General features: G+C 32.1%; 1 protein-coding gene and 1 long non-coding RNA gene across 2 annotated transcripts in view; one reads left to right on the forward strand and one right to left on the reverse strand.

Annotated features, from left to right (window-relative positions):
- The window catches only part of LOC124369935 (inositol hexakisphosphate and diphosphoinositol-pentakisphosphate kinase), a 159,246-nt gene that overhangs the window by 117,549 nt on the left and 15,887 nt on the right, over nt 1-25,810 (reverse strand).
- Nucleotides 1,231-24,953, forward strand: LOC124369936. Its single transcript, XR_006923132.1, has 4 exons — nt 1,231-1,858; nt 11,889-12,128; nt 18,681-18,796; nt 21,182-24,953. It is a non-coding gene; the product is annotated as an uncharacterized LOC124369936 (long non-coding RNA).

The raw sequence follows: 25,810 nt of genomic DNA on the forward strand, positions 1-25,810 counted from the left end.
AACTGAACTTTCATGCATAAAATAATGGTTTTATGAAGGGTTTTAAAAATTAACTACAAGTAATAAAACCACTACAATAAAAAATACAACTAGAGATATGTAGAATAGCTGTGTAAACATTTCAAAACACATTAACATGTTTAATTAACTAATTAATGTTCTTCCAATAAAACGTTAAACTTCATCAGCTATAATGAGTTAAAAAAATGCTTTGCAAACTTAGCGGTGCTAATAAACTTTTATCACATCAATAAAACATGTTTGATTACGACATAAAATATAAATGAAATTAGCTTCAGCTCAAAGTTTATCTAAAACCAGATCAGATTAACTGCTCTCAAGATCTTTGATTTCAAACTCGAGTGGTCATACTTTTCTTGCCGGCAGTAAACACTCCAATTCAAGCATATGAACAAGGTTAGTGGGTGTAGCCGAACAACATATGTAGAAAATTATAATTCGCTTGGGAATAACAAACATTATTTTCTAAGCCTATTTCAGAGTTGATGAATAAATTTGATACAATAGACTGTAAAATTAATGAAGCTTACAACATTTTTTTCATTTCTATTCTAATTCTGGAAATGTGTTTCTTTCAAAACAACAGAAAATGAAAAAAATTTTTTGATAGTGATAGCGTTTTAGTTATTTTATTTTTACTTTTCTCCCATTTATAATAAACAAATCAAGGAAACAATTCACGATTCAATAAAAGATGTAAATTCTGAGCAGTAAAATTAACAAATACAACATTATTTAAGATCATTTTCTTTCATGCTTATAATATTTGGTTTCATTTCAATACACTTTTAACATTTATATCAGTTTAAACTCAAGCAACGTATATTATGGTGACATGTTCTCACACACATGCTTTTATAGCACATATGGGAATAATAATAAAATTTAAATTAACATACACAATACTTAGTGTGTATTATTAAGAAATAAACAAAGATGCTTTAGTAACAAGCAAACTACACTCAACATTAAAGTTTTCCATGTCAGTTTTCACAAAAGCACCCCTCAGACATTCAAACATTCCTGCTTGTAATGAAAAACCATGACTGAAATCTAACACAAAACAGAAGAATTATGCAATTTTACACAATTTTTCTCACATATTAAATCATGAACAAACACAAATTGTATATAAAAAAACACACTTCACTTTTAAAACCGTAATGAACATTATTTGTACATGGTCTTTCATTACTCATACATATTGTTTTCTAACATTCAGTGTTAGGAATAACGCAAGAAAATAAACTGAACATTTTCAAAATTACTTTGAAAATGATAAACGTAAATTACAATGAGAGATAAACATAAAGATTACAGATTATTTAACAGGACAGACAATAGATTGTTCAGAGAAGGTTACTAAGGCTACAACTAACTGTAAGAAATTACACTGAAATTTCCCAATACAACACAATTAAATGGTCACATAACTTTTTTAGTAAACACATGACAACATCAACACAAATACAATTAATAATAACTACCCAATAATATGAATTCCAATAAAGTTCTTCATTCAACAATGTATTTTGAAACATTACAAGATTTAGGTTAGACCTTATCTGGCAACTGCTCCTACACGTTATCTAAACACGACCTTTACTTCACTATCATGCCGCAAAATAATTTTCTTGGGTAATAGCAATATGAGTCTATAACCAATTGTATTGTTTCACTTTTTATGACTGTGTCTCAAAGTAAAGTGCTCATGGTTACATGTAAGATTTAACTGATATAATTATTGCTCAATTCTCAAACACATATTTTCCATAAAACCAAATACATGAATGGCCTTCCAATATAGAACTATGTACTCGTATTGTATCTTCAATAGGTATGTAGATATTTATTAATAAGTTTCAAGCTAAGATATCGGGCCACTTGATACCAAAACTGACTTTAAGTGTATTGTACAAAATGTTGAATGGTGTTAAGTTAAGAATAAACTTCATTTCATGTTTACAAATATATCTAATCGGCTATTATTAAATAAAAAAAAAATGTTTTAAATATAAGTAATGAGTTAGAATTGAATATTTAGTACATGTATCTTAATATCAAAACACAAAGTAAAATATACATTTTCCCAACACAAACCCTCAAGAATTGAAAATATCGTAAGATCATCACTGACCTTATTTGGTTTCTCAATACATTCTAAATTAAGAAAAGTTGAATTAAACTTTTCATGAGATTAAGAACAATGTACACTATATTCAATCTAAACATGGGTGGAGACTAAAATATTGCATCATGAATCAAGATTCTAAAAATGTGCAAGTCAAATTCTAAATAAATACGTAAACAAAATATACGTAAAAACATATGTGTTTTGTTTAATGAATTAGAATCCTAAAAATAATGTTGCAAGTTACAACCAAACTTCACAACTTTCAAAAAGTCTACACTGAAAATATATTAGAGGCATATTGAATTAACAATATTACTATGGTGAACACACTATTTTATACCTAATAGTTTATTTTTAACCAATATCGGTTCATGTATTAATGGGTTATTACACAGTACAATATGTTAAACCATTAAATTTAAATGAAATGGTTACGAATGACAGTACGTGCTAAAACAAAATATTACTCAAGAAAGTGGGAGGAGTTTATACTAGTATAAAAAAACCTGGCTTTTCTAACGTTCATTATAAAGGAAATATTAAAAGATTTTGTTTTATGGAATTTATTATATACAATGATGTTTAATATTTTGATATTCAAAATATAAATAAAATAAAATGTATTCTTCAAATAATATGAAACGTGTTATAATACAGTTAGATCAATTCTACTCCCTCCACTTTCTGTCCATGTCTACAATATAGTTTAAGGATATTTAAACAAACTGGCCAAAGTTCTGGATGCCATCAATTTTGCTACCTACAACTCTTGCAGGCTGCAGTCTGATTCTGTATAAATGAAATATTCAATATTCATTTAAACTTTTAAGCCAAGCATAGTAATAAAGATTTTATTTTAGAAGCTAAATTTCACAATACTACAAAAAGGCTAAATAACGAAATTAAGAATGAAAAATGTAACTTAAGAGAATTTATAAATTAAATAATAATTTAATATCTAATGCTTCAAACCACAAAAAAAAAAACTTAGAAGATAAAACTAATAGTGCCAATAGCACGTTTATGATGAAAAGATTTAAAACGTGGTGTTCAAAATTATTAATATTGAAAATAACATGGGGCCAAATTAGTATTGTAATTAAGATTCATAATTCTGTAACATGTTTATTTCTAGCCTCAATAGAAATCAACATACCTACCAATTACTGAAGAGTATTTAGATTAGGAAAATATCAAACTGAAGTTGTGTTTTGGATGTGAAAATTTGTTATAATTAAACTTTAAAAAGATGAAATGTAAATATATTCTAATTATAATATAGCTATGCATGGTTTTTTATTAAATTATTACTCATAATTTCACTACTTTAGGATACATGAGTAGAACTTCAAATGAACATAGAGTGTTGTAGTATTGAATAATACAACTCTTTTATTACCTAGCCCATGATTTCATTTATTACATTATGTTTAGTTCAAAGTTATTACACTATCAAAGTATTTTTAATTAACTGTCAATAAATTAAATGTAGCAACATAAAAACCAATATTACAATTCTTAAAAGACCTTGTTTTAAATAAATTTATAGTAAAAACCACCGTAAAATGTTCAAACATTTTGCTGCAGAAACAACTTGAATAATATACAAAGTAATTGCTTTAAAATAATACCTCCCAGTAATAGTTATGTAATACAAGAACTAAAGAGAGAAACATAGATCAGAATATTAGTGTTACTATTATCATTAATCTCTCTGGAGGGTTTCACTAAATCACGACTTGTTTCAGATGCTTAGCAATTAGTTAACTTGGATTAAATCTCATCTAGTCTTAAGAGAAAAGATGAGATAACAATAAAACAGCTGTCAAATTCATAACCAACTATATAAGGGATAGCACCGTGTATGGTATGAGTTACTGTATGTGTGTCGTGTGTACTTTCATAATACCATAATTATGTATTGATTGTGGGGTATACATTTTTTCATTATTAACTTAACCTTGTGAGTATCAAATGGCAATCCTACAGATCTTGAACACCAGTCTATAGTTAAACACATCAACCACCTGGAACTCGGAGGATTAAAAATATTGTTTGGAATTTTAATACTTACTAAACTATTGTCCACTTACTACATTTGTTTGTTAGAACTAACTACTCCAGTGTTTAAAATATTTGTTTTAGAACTGAATATACTCGCATTAAGCAAATTGAAATTCCAAATGTGTTGAATTGAGTCTGTGGCAAATGCTGTCTTCACTTCATATTTTTTATATTGACAAGCACAGTAAATTAGTTTTAAAGATTAAAAAAAGAGTCATATATACAAATAATAGAAAAGAAAAATAAATAATTGTGTTATTTTGCCACTCAATTCTTTTTGTGTGAGAAGGGAATATTCTAACTCTATTGTTATAACAAAAAACCTTCTGAGTATTACCAAGAATCATAAGTAAAAACATAGCGAGAATATAGTGAGTGAATATAAACGTGTAATTTGTTTTACTAAGTTTTAAAAAAATTTAAAAAATATATATTTTACCAGACCCTAGGAAGTCATCTTCAGAATAACTTTAATAGTATTTTCTAAATTTCATTTATAGTCTTCATATTATTAAATTTTTTTTTTTTTAACTTTTAAGGTAGTATTTTTTTAACGATATATTTTACAAAATAAGTTAGGACTAGGAAGTTTTCTTGATTCAACCTATGTTTTCAAAGATAAAAAAAATAAAATGCACACATAACTATAGTACTATTATAAAGATGAATAATGTACTATTCGCAATTTGGCTTTAAAACTGGATGTTCCACAACTAACGGAATGCTGGATGTATTAGGTAATGCCCTTGAAGCTTTGTATAGTACATAATCAGTTGCTTTATCTCTTCTTGATTTGATCAAAGTTTTTGATTGTGTTGCTTTGGATAACATTCTTACAAAACTAGGTTTCTATGGTATATCTAAACTTAAAAAATACCATAGAATAATATTTGATAAACTGCAAACAATATGTAGCTGTTCCGCCTGTTAGGAGAGGGCAATCATCATTACATGAAGTGTCATTGGGAGACCACAAGGCACAGTTCTTGGCCCTATCTCTTCATTGTGGTGATAATTGACTTACCTAGTATCGGAGTAAAATCTGTCATACACGCCGATGACTCAACAAAACCAAGCTTGATATTCCGCAACACCGCCAAGAATAACATAGCTATGATGGGAAGGGCTAATTTATTGCAATTGATAAGTTTTGCTCCACTTCACCTTTTGCTTAGTGCAGAGTCAGTGTCCAAAATGAGAGGCTGTCACAGACTAACTCCTGAAATCTGGAGACCACATCCGTCTAAAGAGATTAAAAAAAGTTGGTGACGAAGAAGTTGACATCAGAGACACTTAGACTAAAAAAGTACTCTGTCTAGTTCATTCAGTGTAATCTAGGTGAAGAGGTGTTCGCATTGTCTCATTGTCTCATCAGGAGCACAATTGAGTGTACTACGATGTTTGAGTTGAAACGATGTAAAGAACTTGTTTTGAACGTCTTCGTCGCCAAACTTTTTGTCTTCAGACCGATATGAACTCCAGGAGTTGTCTGTGACAGTGTCAGATATCAGACATTAAAATTGGGGACGTCTTTAAAATAAATATTTCAAGGTTTTTCAAATAAACTTCCTGACACTGCTCACACCATGTCTTCAATAAATATTCTTGACTAGTTAGCTAATCACCCTTACTACTCAATAACTGAGTGTCTAAAAATCCAAATATGTATTGTTTAAAAAAATTATAATTAAGTTATTCCAATTACGTTTTTGTATTCTTGTTAATTGGTTTATTTTTATTTTCGTTAATGCTAGTAGTGTAGTGTTTAATTATCAAATTGCTTAGAAGTATATTTGCAGTTTTTAATTTATTGACAATGCCTATTTCTTGTAAAACAATAACTTGTAATGAAATTCTTGATTCTTTAACACAACTGGAAACAAATTGCTTGAAGATGATTTACAGAACAACATTAATGGCCAGGTAGGTGGGCTGCTTCCAAAGTCAAAATTATCCCGTGGTTACCCATCCATGATACCACTGTTGTTTATCTTGATTATTATACGAATAATGACTATACAGTTCAGACAAGGCCATTAGCAATTGACAATAATTGGGATGATTGTCTATTTGTAGCGGTATTTGTTGATAGTCATTTTATTAGGGATTTCAAGTTGAACGTAAACTTCAATCATGAAGCTTGCACTATACTTTGGATAGAACTAGCTACATTAAACAACTAAACCATGAGGCAGCTATGGTGGGAAGGGCTGATTCGATGTGAATGTTGAATTTAGCTCCAGTTCACTTGCTCTTGAGTTCAACGTTTTACATTTTCCTCTTCCTTCAACATTCACATTAAACCATGAGGATCTTACAAATTTGAAAGAACCAGAGGCCGTACAGTATATCATCAGGGTTTAGACTGTCTTACAAGTAATACATAATCCATTGATCCAAGTAATACAAAATATAGATTGATTTAATAATTTTAAAGCTTCCGGTAGTTATTTCAATTTTTTAAATTTTTTCTAATTAATTATTTTTCAATTCAATTAAATTAAATAAGCTTTATTTTTTTAATTTAAAAATTTGTTGAATGTACTGGAAAAAATGTATGTATTTTGATAGCTTATTTAATAATTGTTTTGCAACTTAAGTTTCAAAGGAATAATGTAATCAATCTAGGTAGAGACATGAACTTTTCAGAACAGATATTAGGTTTCTTTAATTTCCTTCATAATTTTGAATTTACTTAAATTTAAATGTTTAAACAATTTTTAATTTCAGTAAGTAAAATAAAAATGTGATTTTTCTGTAGGATTTGAAGAAAAGTGTCTTAAATTATGTATTATGTAAATTATATGGCAATCATTTTACTAATTACTGAGTCCCCTCATTACACACCTACAGGTATGTACATTGTATCCAGACAAGATGCACATGTATTTGAATACATGATAAATGAACTATTATGTCTTTTAATTTGAGTCATCCACAGTTGGGCATGGAAATGTATCTTATTAAGCACAGATAAATAAGTTGATTCAAAATTGGCAGCAGTTTTTTGGGCCAAAGATCTTTTTTTCTGTTTCCATTAACTTTGCAGTAAGTTGAGTATTACTTTAGAGTTTCACATGTAACCAAATTTCATATTCATCAAAAATTTACATGAGTTACAAACGTTTTTGAAGTTCTAGACTTGCTTTACAGTGTCAATCACCTTGAATCAAAGTATTCCTCTATTGAGTAAAATGGTCACTCCATCAACCAGTCTCGAAGATGTTTTTTCAGTTGTTCGCCTTTGAATGTTTTGAGAATTTAAGGAAGCGAGTTGAAGACTTCCTGCCCAATGTACAAAGGTTTCTGCAATATTGTGTGGTGGAAAATGGTAGTCCATTGCTCTCCTTGTGTTAAGGGGATGGATATTTTTCTCTTTTGTGAGCTCTTTCTGGTCTGTGTAGACAATTACTGTGTAAATGTAAAGCACAACAACAATCATAATCCTCAGTGATTTAAAAGCCTCTCTACAACTCTCTGTTGGAGTGAGGTTAGCCAGTGCCCTGATAGACTTTTTCTGAAGAATCAGTATTCTATCAAGGTTCTTCTATGATGTTCCTCCCTATACAACCAGGCCAAATCTTATGCGTAATTTCACCAAGGCATGATATGCATATTGTGCAGTCTCTTGCCAACCTATCCACTTAATTCTTCACTGTGCAAAAATTCCAGATCATAGCTTTTTGCTTAGGGTATTAACGTGTTCAGTCTAGGAGAGATTGCCATCTATTGATATGTCAAGAAAGTTTGAAGTTATATACTATAATGTTGGAGACTTTTGAGATTCGCTCATGTCTTGCAATTAAAAACTTTGCTGTGGTCTAAAAGGATGACAAATTCGTTATCTTCCAGTTGGTCTTTAACATATTCTAAGCTTGGTATGGCAGTGATGATGCATCTTCCGTTCAGGAATCCGTGTTGGATTTTTGTTAGTTCTTGATCTTGCACCATCCTTTTTAAGTGATCACTTTTTGAAGTGTTGTACCATCCTTTTTAACACATTTTTTCAATAATTTTGGAAAAATTATAGATCGAAGAGATTGGTTGATGATTTTCCAGTTTGAATGTGCACTGATTCATCCCTTCTTGTGCTTTGGGTAAATTTTTGAGAGTTTCAGTTTGGAAGGGAATTGGTGAAGATCAAGGACTCATTGATTATTGTAACAAATGATCTGTTAATTGATTTGCACAATTGGTTAACTACTTTTGATGGGACTTCATCAATACCACATGATAGTTTAGGTTTTAATGACTATTACAGACAGTACTTTTTTCCTTCGTGGGGACCAAAGTTTGTTGTGAATTATACAGGACGTTTACATTAAGTTTTTGAAATACACTATTAATTTGTAGAGCATTTATATTTCTTACCATAGTGATGTCTGCAACCTGGCAGAAGTAGCTATTAGTGTTCTACAATCACCATTGGGATGTCCTCTATTTTACTTAGTATTCCTAGCTGTGAAAATGCATCATCATACTTTCTCTATTGTTTTTCTGAGTTGATAATGTTCCAGACTGCCTTAGATTTGTTGTCAGAGTTGGTTATGTGTTTATTTGTAGCTGCTTCTCTAAATCCTCTTACTTATAAGCTTTCATTCCATTGTGTCTTTATCGTGTTTATTTCCTGTCAGTTCATATCTGTGTAAGCAGGTGAGGAATTCTTTAACTTCAGGATCATATTGGAACTTAAGTTCTGGCTTGAACTTAGCCTTGATTTTGAGAGAGGACACCTAATATCTACAGGACACTGTCCCAGTTTTTTTGACAAGTTCCATTTTTTAGATGATCCAGATTCCATTAACTGAAATTCTCCTTGAATGTGCTATCCTGTCTTTACCTTTGTCCCTTCAAATTCCACTTTGCAAAATTGACCAGTGTGGTCGGATAGACCATGATAGTGAAACTGATATTGTTCTCAAGTAAATTAGTGTAGACACAGTCAATTGATGTTGAGGTATTGGTTATTAGTGCAGTTATTCTTGTAGCTGAAAGGGGAGACACTTAATGCCAAATTTAATATGGATAGTTCTTCCTCAAACAGGATATTGTTATGACGTGCTGTCCAAATCAATTAAAATTTACACTATCCGTTACACCAGTTTGTCTGGTGTCTGCCTGATGTTTAGAAAGAATTGCATATATGCTCTCTGTAGCTTGTTTAGTGTTTCCACCTGGTGATCTATAGAGGCCAAGTAGATTGAAGTTCTATGCAATAGTTTTGTATGTTCAACCTTTCTATATTAAAATTTCCTGTTTCACCGTTGTAGATGGCAACCCCTCCTAGTTTGTGTTGTTCTATGCTAAAATCTGTTATTAACTTGTAGTCATTACTTTTTATTAAGAAGAGTTTCTGAGCTTAACCCTTGTTCAGTCAGTATTACCGGTTGTCGGCTGGAGGCTGCTTAAGAGATGATTAAGTCTTTCTATTTTGTTGGTTTGACCTCTCATGTTCTGGTGCAGTGCACTTATTGTTGAGGGTTTACTTGAACTTTTAATGCTGTATTTAGTCATAAAGCCTGGTTTATTGAGAGTACAAAAATTCTGGTTCTGTATTTAAAATGATTAAGATACAAGTGGTTTTGAAGTTTGTTGCTTTGCTGATATCTGGAACATTTATCTGGTCTTAAATTTATTTATGAGGTCTCATTTTTTCTCTTGCTAGAACTTTGGAGAGCTCCTTTATGGTCTTCCATCATTTTCTTTAAGTTGGTAATGTTCATTACAAAGAATTCTTTAAAACTCTCAACTTTTAGATTGTGGGCTGTAACAGGAGACAATCGATTAGAAGTCATCTTGGTTTGCTTCTGGGTTATCCTTACTTAGGTCAGTTTCAGGAGTGTACATAAGCTCTTGGCTCTCTCTCTGGGTCACATTTGTCCGTTTGACTTTGTGAGTACTCGGTTTTTTTTATATTTAGCTGTTGTAGGGAGGTACTAAATAAATTCCTCTTCCCCTGGAGGAAAAGTAAAAATAGAAACGTGGGGACAGTTTTAAAACATAACCAAACCAACTTTCGAGTTTTTCTCCAAATCCATGTTTTTAATTAAACCCCAAGTGTTCTAAAAAGCCTGGACAATTTTTATTAAAGTGAATGTTGAATATAGCTCCATTTCACCTTCCGCTTAGTGCTGAGCCTGAATAAAGAAGCTCTAGTGTCATTAAATACACAAAGGCACAAAAGAAATTCTCATAAACATCTACTGTGAACTAATAAAGACTATATTACAGTTAAAATTATTTTGCTTTTCTTAAATCATTTGTGCAGAAAACCATTGTGCACCTGATGAGACAATGAGAAGAACTCTTCATCAAGATTACACTAGGTGGCTGCTGAGTAAGTCAGGCAGACCTCTTTTGCAGTCTAGGAGTCTCTGACGTCAAAACGATGAGAGGAGTTTGTTTTGAGCTTATTCATCGCCAACTTTTTGTTAGTCTCTTCAAATGGACAGGAACTCTAGATTCCAGAAGTCAAGTCTGTGACAGTGTCAGATTCCAGACGCTGCACTAAGAGGAAGGTGAAATGGAGCTAAACTCAACATTCACATTGAATCAACCCTTTCCCACTGTAGCTATATTAAGTATTTATTTTGTAAATAATTTATATTTTTATAGCTTATTGCATGCCTAACAAAATGGCAAAAACTGTATCTCTAAAAAACTTTAATTAAAAGGTTCTAAAAGAAAAAGGTTATATTTTAGTAAATTGCAATTGCAATCATGCAAAGATTCTGTGATTGGGTTGATTCGTATTGATGACTCGTCATGAAGTTTAATTTATAAGTGTCTTTAAAAATCCTAAGTTTAATTTATGAGTGTCTTAAAATATCCATTCCATTTCATATCTTTTTCAATCATTAAGACTTTTTACCTCCGTATATTTTAACCCAAAACACCATCCATTTTTGACTATAGAGCAAAATTAAATACTGTTATAACAATTTTATCATTTATAGCCCACTAAATGGTAAAAGTTGCATCAGTCACATTTATATAGCAACTCTTTTAAACAAGATTTAATTTTGATTTTTTGTAAAAGTGCAAATGAAACCATGGGGATTCAAACAGACTGGATTTCAGTGATGGTGTGAAATACAACCAATACCATGTAAAGCGGAAATTTTTGTGTGCAGCTATCATAGAAAGAGAGATCTGCACAAATTAAAAATCTCAGTGTTCTGAACTTTTTTAGTAGTTGAAAATTAAAAATGTTTAGCTTTAGAAGACATGAGGTTGCCTGTCATATTATGAAAACAATTTGAATAAACTGAAAACAGTATCATATAACCACGTGTGTAAGATTGTTAAAGATATTGTATTACTTCAAATACTAACTGAGCAATCCAGTTATTTACATTATGAGTTTAACTTCTAGTTCCAACGTTTAAAAGTAATTTTACTTAATATAACAATTTTGAACTGGAACTTTCTTATACTGCTTTGCATTAAACAACTGTGCAATTTTGTACAGATCAAAACTATAACTTTAATTTATATTGTACAAAGTTATAGTAGCCTATATATAGTTTATAGCATTATTGATATCTTGTACTCAGAATCAGCTGGTGGAACACGTGTATTTCAAAATAATCATCGCCAATTCCATGTGACCATTACATTTGTCTACAGGACTATAGTAGTTTTCTATTGTGACTGTGTCAACTTTCAGAACACTGTTGAATGTTGGCATAACACCCATCCTCAATTCAACCCTGGTGCAAGTTTTTATCAGCATCCAAAAACGGATTGTGTGGAAAGAGCATTGAGGAAACTTGGGGTTAAGTCAAACTAGAGGTCAGTGATATGAAATAACCACCTGAAATTGGAAAGTCAACGGGTTCTCCTCCAGAAATAGTTTTGAATGTTGTGGACATTATGAGGCATAACAACGGTTGTGTCTCTGCTTCTGGTATGTTTATATCACTTTTTTGGTGATGGATTTTATGTACAATTTTTTGTTGTGTGTTATAGCCAAATATTGGCATGGCTGTGGTAATTCACCTTTGTTTTATAATTCTCATCATGTTTACTATTCGTTTAAGGTTTAGAAACTCAAAACTTGTTTCAATCTAAAAGTTAAAGATTCGTCCTGCTGTTATTTCTGCTGCTATTGTGAACGTACATTCGTCCTGAAATAGCTTACATTAAATGTACTTAAAACTATTCCTTTATTAGCTTTAAACGTATTGATATACTATCTATATAAATTATTACAAAACATAAACTCAAACAACATAAAAAGCTTTAAGTAAAAAAAAGAACTCTTAAAACTTATAATTAACGGTGATTCTTCCATTTAAGGCCATTTACACACATCTAAAATATGACACATGCATGCATAATGTTGCTAATAATATTTAATATACTATTTGCCACCTGAAAAACATGTTAAGTCAGATGGTTAAAATGGCATAAATATAATACTGTCAACTATATCTATGTTCTCCATAAAAATACTAAGTGCTGACAATGATTACAACATTTCTAATTAAATTCGTAAATAATACAATGTAGGAATAGTATACCAAATAATAACGAAACTAAACGACATATAACACAGCTACACTTACAGATAGTGAAGTAAACAAAGGCACTGATAGAAGGCGAAACGACACAAAATAAAAGTTACAAGAAAGGTGTTGACGGCTTTGCTTTTCAACTTGATGTTTTCTGAACAACTGGTATGCAAGCATCAGAGCAAATGCCTTCCCCGTGCCTTCTGCCATATGCCTTTAGTTACTTTGTACTCTTTACGGTCTGTACAAGGTCTACACAGCTGAATAAAATCTGATCAAATACCCCACTCCCTCCCTACTAAACTGTGACCAATCACAGATAGGATAAACTGTGACGAAATAAGGAATAAAAGTTCTCCCCTTACATTCTGTGCTCTGTCTAAACTTGCTTCCCACTGAGTGAATATAAGTTACATAAATCTTGAATGGGAAGCAAGTTGGTCAAACTGTAAACTTTTTATATCATCATTTCTACAGTAACGTTTCTGCAGAGTATGTAATCGGGTCATCATTTGGGTTACCATAATGTAAAGGCGTTTTTACATAAATTAAAAGTTAAATACGATTTTAAAGAGAATTTTTATAGAGATTTATTTTGTGTGAATTTTCACCTTTAGATTGATTATAAATAATAAAAATTCAATCAGAATTGCTAGATGAAAACACAATTTTTAACGCTAATTAAAACTTATATTTGATAAAAATTGATACATTAATAAATCCGACTTCACAGCCAAATTTCATCAAAATAAGACTATTCATGTAGTCTTTTATCCTGATTTCAATTGCATTGTAATGACTTCCCATTTACAAACAATCTAGTCACACTTTCCCAATTCCCAATAAATACTATAGAGTGGAACAAGCTTGAACAAAAGTCACTATACAACATCAACCAACAACAACTAGCTTAATAACCGAGAGCTATATACCAAACTATGACATTGTCCCTGCATTAGAAAGTAATTGCTAAGAAAAACTGCATAACGTTACTATAAAAATTAAAACCTTAAGTTGTATTTTAGACATGTGTAAACAATAAGTGTTTAGTCATATAATGTCATATAAGATTGGAGTAAAATCAATCCACGAGAAGTAATATTTTTACTTAAATTATAAATACAATAAATACGAACATTCATGAAAGGTTCTAATATTAGATTCTTAGTCTGCATCTCAAAGCATGGTTGGAATGATACAATTAGATTTTTAAATTCAAATATATGATTCAATTGTGTGTATCTTTCAATTTAGAGCTGACATATCACATTCCGATATTAAATAATTCAATTCCCTAGTTTCACTGTTCATTGCAATGTAAGAAGAACATATGAGAAATCATTCCTGGGTTCCGAAATGTATGTTAGAGAGAGAGAGAGAGAGAGAGAGAGAGAGAGAGAGAGAGAGAGAGAGAGAGGAGAGAGAGAGAAACTTTATTACATAAGCTTTGAGCTTAGAAATGGTGTCACAAGATACATTATTTTAAAAATTCTCAAGTCACATCTTTAAACAGTTTTTGAGTTTGATGTCTTCAGCTTGTTGGCCTTCTATCACAGCGGGCTACAAACTCCTCAATGCTATACACAGGGTCCTCAAGCATCCACTTCTGAAGTCTTCTCTTGAGTGTCTTTCGGGTTCCCGCATTTTAAGTCCACTGGAAGGAGGTTAAAAAGTCTGGATCCAGCATATGACGGCTTTCTTAGAAAATCTGGAGGTTCGGTGTACAGGGAGATTGAAATTCTCACGGTTTCGGGTGTTGTGTTGATGCACATTTGAATTTCTTGGTAAGTTGAGGGTAGTCGAAAAGGCAACAACCTCGCAGATGTAAATGGCAGCCAATGGAAGGATTTGGAGAGTTCTGAAGACATCCCTGCAACTATCTTCCCTCTGAAGGCCCCCCCAAGAACTCTAACTCTAACAGCACGCTTTTGAAGAACAAAAACTCGCTGGGTGTTTTTCCTTTTGAACAATTTCCCCAGAAAATTATCCCGTACCTCAGTTGGGATTCAACAAGTGCATGATATTGCTGCCCGTGTTGCATCAACTGTTCCCAAACACTGTTGATTCTTCTCAGGGCAAAGATGGAAGAGCTGAGCCTTTGGCAGAGGTAGTCGATGTGGGCGTCCCAACATAGTTCTTGATCCAGGATTATTCCGAGGTGTTTGGTTGACTCAGTAACCCTGAATGTCTGGAGGACAGGTGATGTCATTTTTAAAATTTGCCAAAGAATACCTGTTGAGTTTTGTTTTCATTGAAAACCAGGTCATTGTTGGCGCGCAGTATTCCATGGCTTTACTGATAGAGATAAAGTTGCTGATCTCCAGAGGCTCCAGTTCTCTGTTTGCTGGTCAAGAGCACTGAGTCATCTGCAAACATGACGGTGTGGCTGTAGGTGTCCATGTATTTGGGGAGGTCTGCTGAAAAAAGTGCAAATAGGACAGGGCCCAACACAGACCCCTGGGGCACTCCTCTAGATACACCCAACAACTCCGATCTCACTACACTAGTGGTTCCCTTAACAGTATGTTTGATCTCAACTAGCTGCTGCCTGTCAGAGAGGTAGGATCCAAACCAGGCGAGTGCTGATTCAACTATACCAAAAGTTCGAAGTTTTTTCTATGATAAGCTGATGGTCAAGGCAATCAAATGCCTTGCTGAGATCCAGGAAGGCTGCGCAGACCGTGTTCCCCGCTTCTAAAGCTGTCAAGGATGTGCTCTACTATATCTGCAACTGCGGTGATGGTGGATCTACCAGGTATAAAGCCGTGTTGTCCCCTTGGCAGAAGGTTGTTCTGGTGTAGATACTTCAGGAGGCGAGCCAAAATCACTTTTTCTAGTACCTTGGAAAAAGTGGGGGACCAATGATATTGGTCTATAATTCCCCATCACATCAGTTTTTCCTTTTTTATGAAGAGGATAAACCTTAGCGATCTTCATGCTCTGCCAGGGAAGATTGCCTGAGCCAAGGATTTGTTAATAATATCAGCTAATGGTGGACAGAGTTCCCCTTCACAAAACTTCAGGAGCCTGGAGGATATGTTCATCCACGCCAGTTGATGGAGTTGGCTTTAAACTTCTTATAATGCATCGAACCTCATCAGTAGTTGTTGGATGAAACGAGACCAATCCATAATCCGTAGCTGGTTGGAGGAGCTGAATAGGTATGGTAGTTCTCTGTGAAGTGTTTGCTTTAAGCGTTTCTCTCCAGCTATTGACGTGAAATATTCATTGAAACAGTCCGCAAACCATTTTGGGGGTCTTCAACGACTCTATTCGAAACATTCAGTCTTCCAGGTGATTTCTCTCGGTTCAGCACATGCTCTTCTTTCAGAATTTACAATGCTCCAGATAGCCTTGGTTTTATTGGAAGATTCTGAGATCACCTTTTCACTTGCAGCTCTCCTAGAGGATTTAAGTTTTAAATCGTAGGATTTTCTTCCTCCGATTAGCTTCCAGCTTGTCACACCTCTCTTCCAGTAAGCAGAAATCTGTTCTGGGCTTGGAGGAAACTGGCCTTTAGTACATCCACATCTGGATCATACTGAAATGACCTTAGTCTTGGGCGTTTGGATCGTGATTTTTTGTAGGGACATGATGCGTCTAGTGCCAATGTGAGAGTTCGGACAAGGTTTGAAAGAGATTCACTGACATCAGCTGTCTGGTAGACATTAACCCAGGATTTCCTCAGCTAGAAGTGCCTTTAATTGTGACAGGTTTTGGTCACTTACTTGTCTGCGAGTGAGGATTGGTTCAGTTTTTAGTTTTTAGCAGGTATGTCGAAGTGCATAGCTGGCCACTGTGGTCGGATATGTGCTCATGAATAACCTTGATACTGAAGTTTCTTGGATTTAAATTGCTGCAGACGACATCAATGGATGATTCAGAGGTACTGGTGACTCTTGTGGGTGGCAGGTTGGCTCTATGCATGTCGAAGGAGGCAAGAATGTTATTAAGGGCTCGATTTTCCTTTTCTTTAGACGTGTTTGAGACTGTCAACATTCAGATCGCCAACCATGCATGTAGGGGTGTTGTTGCTCGGGAACATTTCCAAGGCAGTTGAGATTCGAGTCAAGGCTTCTTCCAGAACACTTCCAGGAGGTCTATAGATGCCAAGCAGGTAAAGATGTTTTCCCTCCATTAAGAGCTATTTTTATACTGGCCATCTCACAAACAAGTTCCAAGCAATGCCTCTTCATTTCAATCTCCCTCAACTTTATTGCCAAAGGATTTGTGTATGTAAATAGCGACCCCCTGTTAAAATCAAAGTTTATGAATGAGAGGAATTTTTAATGGACTTGTCAAAAATTAGGTATAATTCTGTGAATTTCCAACATCATCAATACACTTTTGAATTTTCCTCAGGGTAAAAAGCATATAACTACCTAATTTTTTAAAACAAGTAAAAATACTCATTTTATCAATTTCGGTTTCCAATGAAAATTGATGATCGCCCATGTGGTTTCATTTTCAATTGAAGAATAGTTAGAAGAAAGAAAATTTGAATAACACATACTCTATCACTCTATAAAGCTTTCTTTTAAAACGCCTCAAGTTGGTACAACAATGTTCAATAAGGTTTGCCAAAGTGTACCTTGAAAACCTTGATTTTCAATTCCTACACAACTTCAAACATTCATTGTTTGACTGCCAATATTTGTTGAAATCTATCCGATTTCTAACCTTTCACTTTAACAGTTTAGTATAATAAAGAAATCAACTAACATAAATTTCTATATGACAATGGTTTTTTTTTATTATTGTTGGTATTGTTTGATCTTTAAAACGTCAATACACAACTCTATCTATGAGTTTTAATAGTTTATAACCGTACTTATGTCCCACTATCATTGACAATTTTAGAAATAATTCGAGCACCACCAGAGTCAATCAAGCAATTGCAAAGTCCCTATATTGATTCCACACCGGCCACACCAAAAAAACAGACTCACATTTTTAGCAAACCTAAATCAGTTTCCATCATTGGAGTAGGTATTTTGAATAGATCCAAGAATACTGTAAATAGCTCGTTCACACCATGTAAAACAAACATGAATTCATGAAATGTTGATCTTAAAATATAAATTCTTCATAAAAATATTTTACACTTTTTATCAAGAAAAGTATCTTTGGAACCTTGAAGAGTTGAAACCAGACATAATAGTATTAATTGGACGTAAATTAAAACTTAAACAAATTTAATTTGTGAAAATTTATAAGAAGTCTGTTATAACTAACTATTATCGCCAAGCATTTGGCAGTGGACGAAGAGTTTTGATTTTGAACAGTAACTCTTATCAAGTTAAGAGAGTTGTTAAACCTAGAATTATTAATTTATGTGTAGATAAAGAGTTTAATGTTGTACGGCTTCCTGTGGAGCTTTTGATGTTTCTTTTGTCCTAGTTGGGCTGTACAGAACTCCAGGATTAATTTATGATGGCCTCTTTTTGGATAAACTTGATTCTGTTTTAGCGATTTTCACTGAAACCTACACACATGTAATTTTAGCAGATGATATTGACATAAATGTATTGCATTGTTCTAAACATCATGATACGTTGTGTAATATTTTAATGTAACATAACCTGCAATATCAAGTGAATTTTCCACTCTGGATTGTGAAAGTGCAATTGATAATATTACTAATCTCCAAAAAAGAAAATCAGTAATGATTAAAGCGTAATAAATGAGCTCTGTTATCATGATGCTTAGCTTCTAAAAATTGGAGTATGATCAAGTTTATTATTCTTCTGTTTAATCCTTTGCGGTTGGATGGCCAGAAATTCTAACCACCGCCATACATTGCCAGATCGCTGTTGTTTAATTTTTGAATTGTCTTCTCAGGTCAGGTTGCCAGTACTGCTGCCCATTCTTTAGTAATTTATTTTTTTCCCTGAGGTTGAATAACCAGCAAAGCTGGCTACTAATGATTTCTTCCACTTTTCCAGATGTTCTATTTTATGGGGTTGCTACGGAAATGCAAGAAAGAAACTGTAATGTCCATAAGTGCTGGACAACTGAGCTGACACAGATATAGTGGTAATCAGCAGCGCTGACCACCTAGGTACACCCTTGTAATGATTAATTAAAATTACCAATATATAAAACATTTTAATAAATAATGCAATGCTAAAAGTTCAAACACAGTGCTTTAAGGATCAGTGAGAATAGTGTTTATAAGATTGGTTTGGAGAAAAAGTTCTTAGTTTTAAATTTCAAAAACAAATAAAAAATGTAATTTCTATTAAGGTGAGTTGAAAACAAAATCTGATTTCTAAAAATAATTGTAATTTTATAACTGAAGTCAAAAGCTTTGTTTGAAGTCAAAGTCAAGATCCTGATCTGGAAAATGCCACAGGAAATGTTTGAATTCATTTCTAAGCAGTATAGAGTAAGAAATATTTGGTTAAATATGAGGTAAAATCAAATAAATTATGAATATTATGCCTTTGGGTTTCAAGCTGCATTTTTACACTATACTTACTAGCACATAGAGAAGCTTAAGACTTAAAGGAGTAGTGATAGGTAAATTTCTTTGTTTTCCAAGCAAAAGATTCACTCACCCTGAAGAGAATCATTGCAATGTCAATGAATATTTGGATCAAATTGTGCAACAGATAAAGCTTGAAATACAAAAGCAAAATAATTATAGAATCAATAGGTATGAAAATATGAATCAAGTTTCCACATTAAGATCAGCAACTCTATTGCAAGACCACATCGGAAGACACTGAAACACCACAACATACTCTCATCCTCAATGTCTATACCTTAAGACACAAGCAGATCAAAGAAACATTGTCTGGAAAACTGAATCCGAATAAATCAAAAGGAGACAAAAGAACTTTGCCAAAAATGAATTTTGTCAAAGCACAACGATAGGAGGAGGTCCTATTTCACCCTGTATGAAAGTCTGTCACCCTCCACAGCAAAAGAACTAGAAATTTGTTGAAATGCTGTGGAAATTGTTTTCGGCACAGCGAAACCAATCCCAGCCAGCCTTCTCTTTAAATTTCTTAAATAAAACCTTTAATGTGTTCTGAATCTTAACAATGATACAGAATTTAACTATGAAAGACACAGAAATCCTACAAAACAAAAACAATACAACTATTGGTTTTTCAGTTTACTATAAAAGACACAGGAATCCTATAAAATAAGAACAATACTACTATTGGTTTTCAGATATAAGATTCTTGTGCATGACAACATTTTGGAAGTGCAAATTAAGCAGGACTAAAACTACAATTTGTCACAACATATTTAAAAAGTATTAATAAGTTAAAAATTATTTACTTTATAAAGTTTATGTAAATGACTTCTTGCGACCAGAGAAACGGAAAAATCGTGTTGGCCTATCAATTTTTAGTAATAATGTTTAGCTTTCTCATAAACATGGGAGTAAAAAGATCGAATGTTAAACTGTTTAAAATAATAGAATACTTGAGCCAAAGCGAATGATTCTGCTCATCAGTATAAATAAAGTTTGATCTTCACTTGTTCAATGCACATCATCCCAGACTGCTCTTTTCCTCAGTGCCTCCAAAAAACAACAACACTTTCAGTCTGGTGTGGCAAATATTTTTTTTTTTTTTTTTGTGGGTGTACTCTGGCTTTTTGTGCTCACTTATCCATGATATACATAGAAAAATATATATAACTTTAAATTCAACGATACTGGATAAATACTTAGATAGATAACAATTTTAAAATATACTTGGATTTACAATGATAACTACTTAAATTTATCACAAGAGTATGTTTTACAATATTTGACATTTTTGAGCTGTGGCCTTTTAAAGTGAGATATTCTAAAGCAATAATTTGCAGGACAAAAATATGTTTTTAAAACGTTTAATTCTTCATGAATTGTAGGTCATATCTTAGGGGTTTTAGACATTGAGGGCGACAGTCTTATCCTCTTGAAAACTAAACCCAACCCAACACTGCGCCAGTTTACCAAATTCCAAGTCCGTGGAACATTTAGACGTACTCAATGTTTCATCAGTACGTAAGTCAGTCAGTTAATTAAGAAGTCTAGTTTTATAACAAGATGACAATTTCTTTAATGTAAACTTTAATTTGTGTCTTTATAGCTTAGATACTTCCTATATTAATTTATTGTCTAAGAGAATTTTAGATACGAGTTTATGAATCACGTTTTTAAAATTTGTTGTAAAGTTTCCGTACTGTCTTCACGTCTATAAGGGCTGTTAATTAACAGAAGTAACTGTTAATTAACAGAAGTAAATGTAGAACTTTGTCTACATTCTAATATAGTACAATAATTTCTTTTAACAGGACAACTTAAAGGTTGAGGATGAGTGATAGACAGGGCTTTACAGCCCTAACTCCACCTCTTTAATAGAGGCATTTTTCATTTCATTGATTTCAAATTATCATTTTGTTAAATTTATAGATGATTAATTATTGTTTACTTCTTTTACAGGCCAGAGGATGAAAATCTTGTTACTCTCTCACTCATTCAAACAAGAACTGATGCGAAGCTAAGTATTCAGCATTTAGATTGTTAGATCTTATCTAGACAGACAGATATGTTTAAGATAAACAGTGACTTGTTTTATAGACTCATAAGCAATGTGAGATGATATTCACTTATCGAGATAATTCGGGCGCAAAATACTTCTCGTTGGTTCTTATCGATTTTAAAGATTACTCGTTAGAACTCAGCGATGAGGCGACACACGGAAGTCAAAGCTTCGAGTTAAATGTGAGTAGACATCAACTGGACTAGCACAAAACGTTACAGGACAGCTAAATTATTGAAAGCTTAGACACAGATGTTGGTCCACAACACAAACATATAATAAATGGAAATGAGACGTACGCACTGATTACAGTAGAAGAGGGTGGAGTCAAGTGTGATTCTCCAGGGGTTCCAGTGGGCTAGTGGAGGTAGAGCGAGACAGCATGGACACTCACCCATCACTTAGTGTGTGAACAACTGACACTTGCACATAGTCACTATAACACACAACGTCCTCAGATGCCACCCAATACGGTACTAAACACACAACCACAGCAGACCTTACTGTTCTCTACTATCTTTCTTTCATCTAAGATATTTTTACTGTTTAATTTACAAGAGTCGGTTTGAAGTCAGTTACTGTTTATCAAATGGATTTCAAGAGACTTTGAACTCGAAATCTAAATTTACAGTTTTGTAAATATTTTGCTACGTGAAGTACGGTTTTACTTTCCTCTGATACGGTTTGTATATGTGATCTACACTGGTTTGTGTTTTTGACTCACGTTACTAAACATTGTGAACTCATTGTTATGATGACATGTGATTTTAACCCTAAGTAGCTCAAGTGGATATTTACTCAATAAATAAACAGTCAACTCCCAGAATCTCAAACGGCATGTTGAAAATTTTCTCCTCACTGTATATTTGTTGTTAATTAAACATATGCAATACACTAGTTAATTATTTATAAAGATATTCTATGAAATACATATTATTAATAATTTATATGAAAGTGATTGCCTTGTTCATTAACTTAAGTTAATATACGTATATTTATTATAATTTTACTTTTGTAACACCCAAATCATAAAACCATTAAAACACTTAAGGAATACTTAAGAGAATAAAATAAAATGTTGAAGTTATTTAAACCAATACAAGCTGGTGTTAGAAATAACAATAGCAGTGAAACATAATAATGATCAATAATATGCAGTATTAAAAAGATCTAATAAAAATAGATATATAAAAATTCATCACCTAATACTGTTTTATTGAATTAACAAACTTGGTACATTACTGAAAGTAAAACAAACTTACGCAACTTAACGACATATAAACGGATTAAAATATCAAGAAAAGTTTCTGTTCCAAAACATTTAAGTCCTGTAAATAAAGTAATAGCTTTAGTTGAAAGGAATAAACATAAATTATGAAACAACAGATAACAATAATAAATTTATACACAAAGCTAAAACACACTGAGCTAAGCTCTGCAATATTTAAAATAATTTAGCTGTGCAGTCAACTCTGCTTACTAATCTATTAACAACTGTGATGGTAGCTACAAGATCCCTCAAGAGTAAAGGAATTGAAAAATTCAAATTGAATCACTTTGGAATGCTATTCTTGTGTGGGGGCTAATTTAAATATGCAAAATACATGATAATTTTTTGGCAAATGGTACTCAATGTACAAGTTAAGTACTCCTCTGCATCGTTACAATAATATACATGTTATATACTCAAATGTTGTCTATAATTGCAACAAACTGAAATGTTGTATATAATTGCAACAAACTAAAGAAGTTATTACTTTAAGTAATGGAATATATAAATAGCTTGACCAATTAGTGATTATATTTCCTATTTACCTTTTATTTGAATTTCCTGAGTAACCATGCCGCTGCAGACAGAACAACTATATAATTATATGTATAATTAATTCTTCTCTTATATTTTATTGCATATAGAATAAGCCAATTTTTTTAATATGATGTTTTAGTTTTATTGCACTTTTAAAAACAACGTAATATTTTTCACATTCAAGATAAAAATTACCTGAAATAGTTGCCACTTTCTTGCAACAAAAACCCTTATAATGTAGTAACACCAGTTAGTTATCTTTGTAACACAATATTTGATGTCTGTTTCACTTCTCTAATTTGAAAAGAACTATGTTTTCATAGAAACTAATTTGAGATAAAAAAAACTAATTTAATAAAATTGATACAATAATGAGGAAAGTTTGATAAATTACTGATATTTATTTCATGTTCATATTAACTAATGTACAACTAAAAGTATTTTAAAAATTAATGCACTATAATAACTACCTTCAACTAGTAAAACACTTTTTGGTTTTAAACATAAATTTACAGTAAGTTTCATGTTATGCTAGAAATCTTAAATTCTACACTATAATTAATTTTCCAGTAACTGAAAACCTCAGCAGGTTTGCAGTCTTCACTGGTATTACACCATTCTTCTCTTTTTTACGGGATTTTGTTAAGAGTTAAAACATTAATTTATTGTCATAGCCTTGTATTCTAAATACATTGCGGATATGAGTGTACTCTGTTGTTTTGCTTTTGTTGTTTTTATTTTGTGTACATCCAATTTTTGAGGACTTCACACAATTTGTATGTTGTGTTTCCTAACTCTTGTATCTCACAGTGCTTTGGTATAATTTATAGTTTTTAAGTTGTTTTCAATGTTATACATTAGGTTATTCATCTAAATAATATAGGTATTGGATTGCAGTTCTCAAAGTATTGTTAATTTTTTAAGTAAATTTTAATATGTACTAACAATTATTTGGAATTTGATGATTATACTTTAACATTACACGATTACACATTAACGTAATAAAAACTATAACTGGGCTCAAAATTATTATTTTTAACTTTTAATCACCCAAGAAAATTGAGGTCTAAAACAATTCTTTTTGTAATCGAAATTTGTCGTCTTTGGGTAAACAATAAATTCTGAAACGCGAAGGGAAATAATTGTTATGGTTTTACTAAGAAATTTAATACAGGTAACTGGATTATTTTGACATTTGAAATGATTAATTAAATTATGAACATAAAAGCTATGCCAACTAGGAATCATTAATTCAAATTAATAATAATTTGAATTCTTGTGTCGAAAATATTATTTCACGAATCTAAAAATCTTCATCATTATTACTTTTCAGACTGTTATATTTGTTAGGATCACCTATTCTTAAGATCCAACTGCTTTTAATAACCAAAAGTGCATTATACTGTCATCTGGTGGAGAAACAGTGAACTGTAAGACTTGTTCTTGATTAGTGCTACAGTCTGGTGAGCTGACTGAGAATTACTCCACTGAAGGACCAATTCAAATTAAATAAGAGTTTAAGTACATTAATAATATGTCCCAGTCACATCATAAAAAATAAATTGTCTTGAAGAACCTAGTAAAACAAGTAAAATTGTCTTCAGGAATTGGTTAAGATCTCTCCATTTTCACTATAGAACACACGTGTTGTTTTCAACTCCAAACCTTTCCTTGCTTCTTCCTCAAATCTTTTATTTACAGAGGTAATTTTTTAAATCTGGCCAGTAATCCAATAAATATCAACAATTACTAAATTATTAACTAATTAGTACAACAATTTCTATTGTTTTCTTGATATGTGCCATTTCAATATTATATTTGTGAAGGAAACAGGATATTTCCGGACATTTGCCTTCGTTCAATGATACAATACAATCAGTAACACTATGTTTCGAGATCTGTAATCTGATCTCTTCTTCAGGTAAATGACTAAACTAATGCATGGCTACAACCTAGATTAAAGTAATATCAGAGCGTTGTGACAACCATAAATCAGTAACCACAACAGCCATTTATTAAGTGCATGTTTTAAAGTTAGTGTGCATGGAACATGGCTGTTGTGGTTCCTGACTTATGCGTGTCACAACGCTCTAGTATGTTATCTTTACTTTAACGTAGATTGTAGTCATGCATTTGTTTAGTCATTTACCTGAATAAGAGATCAGATTGCAGATCTTGAAACGCAGTGTTACTGATTGAATTGTATCACTGAACAATAAAAAATGTCCGGCAAATTCCTGTTTCCTTCACAATTCTTCCATTGTAAAAAAACTTCAAACCAAGAATGATATTTGTATTTTATGTAAGGTTGAAATTAACTTGTATTTTCATGTCTTATATAATTTTAAGTAGGTAAAAAATGTTCTAAATTATACAGTCCACTTTAACTGTACCAGAAACAATCATGCTTACTTGAATTCATAGATCTTAAGGTCATACTTTTCATGTCATCTACGACATTGGTTATGACAATATTACTACCATTAACTATAATCTAGGTAACGTTCGACCTTAAAAATGGGGTGCAGACTTTTAGATCAGAGAAAGCAAATATTCTCCACACAAGAATTACTTATGAAAAGAATTACTTCATTGGTTAAAAATAGTAAATCATAATTAATCTAAAGTGATTGTTTACATGAAGAAAATAACTAAGTTATTTGTTTCAATACGATTAATTGCTTAATTATTTCTAATAATTATGCTTTATTCTATTCGTAAC

The sequence above is a fragment of the Homalodisca vitripennis genome, chromosome X, assembly GCF_021130785.1.
Source record: "Homalodisca vitripennis isolate AUS2020 chromosome X, UT_GWSS_2.1, whole genome shotgun sequence".
In the NCBI taxonomy this organism is placed as follows: Eukaryota; Metazoa; Arthropoda; class Insecta; order Hemiptera; family Cicadellidae; genus Homalodisca; species Homalodisca vitripennis.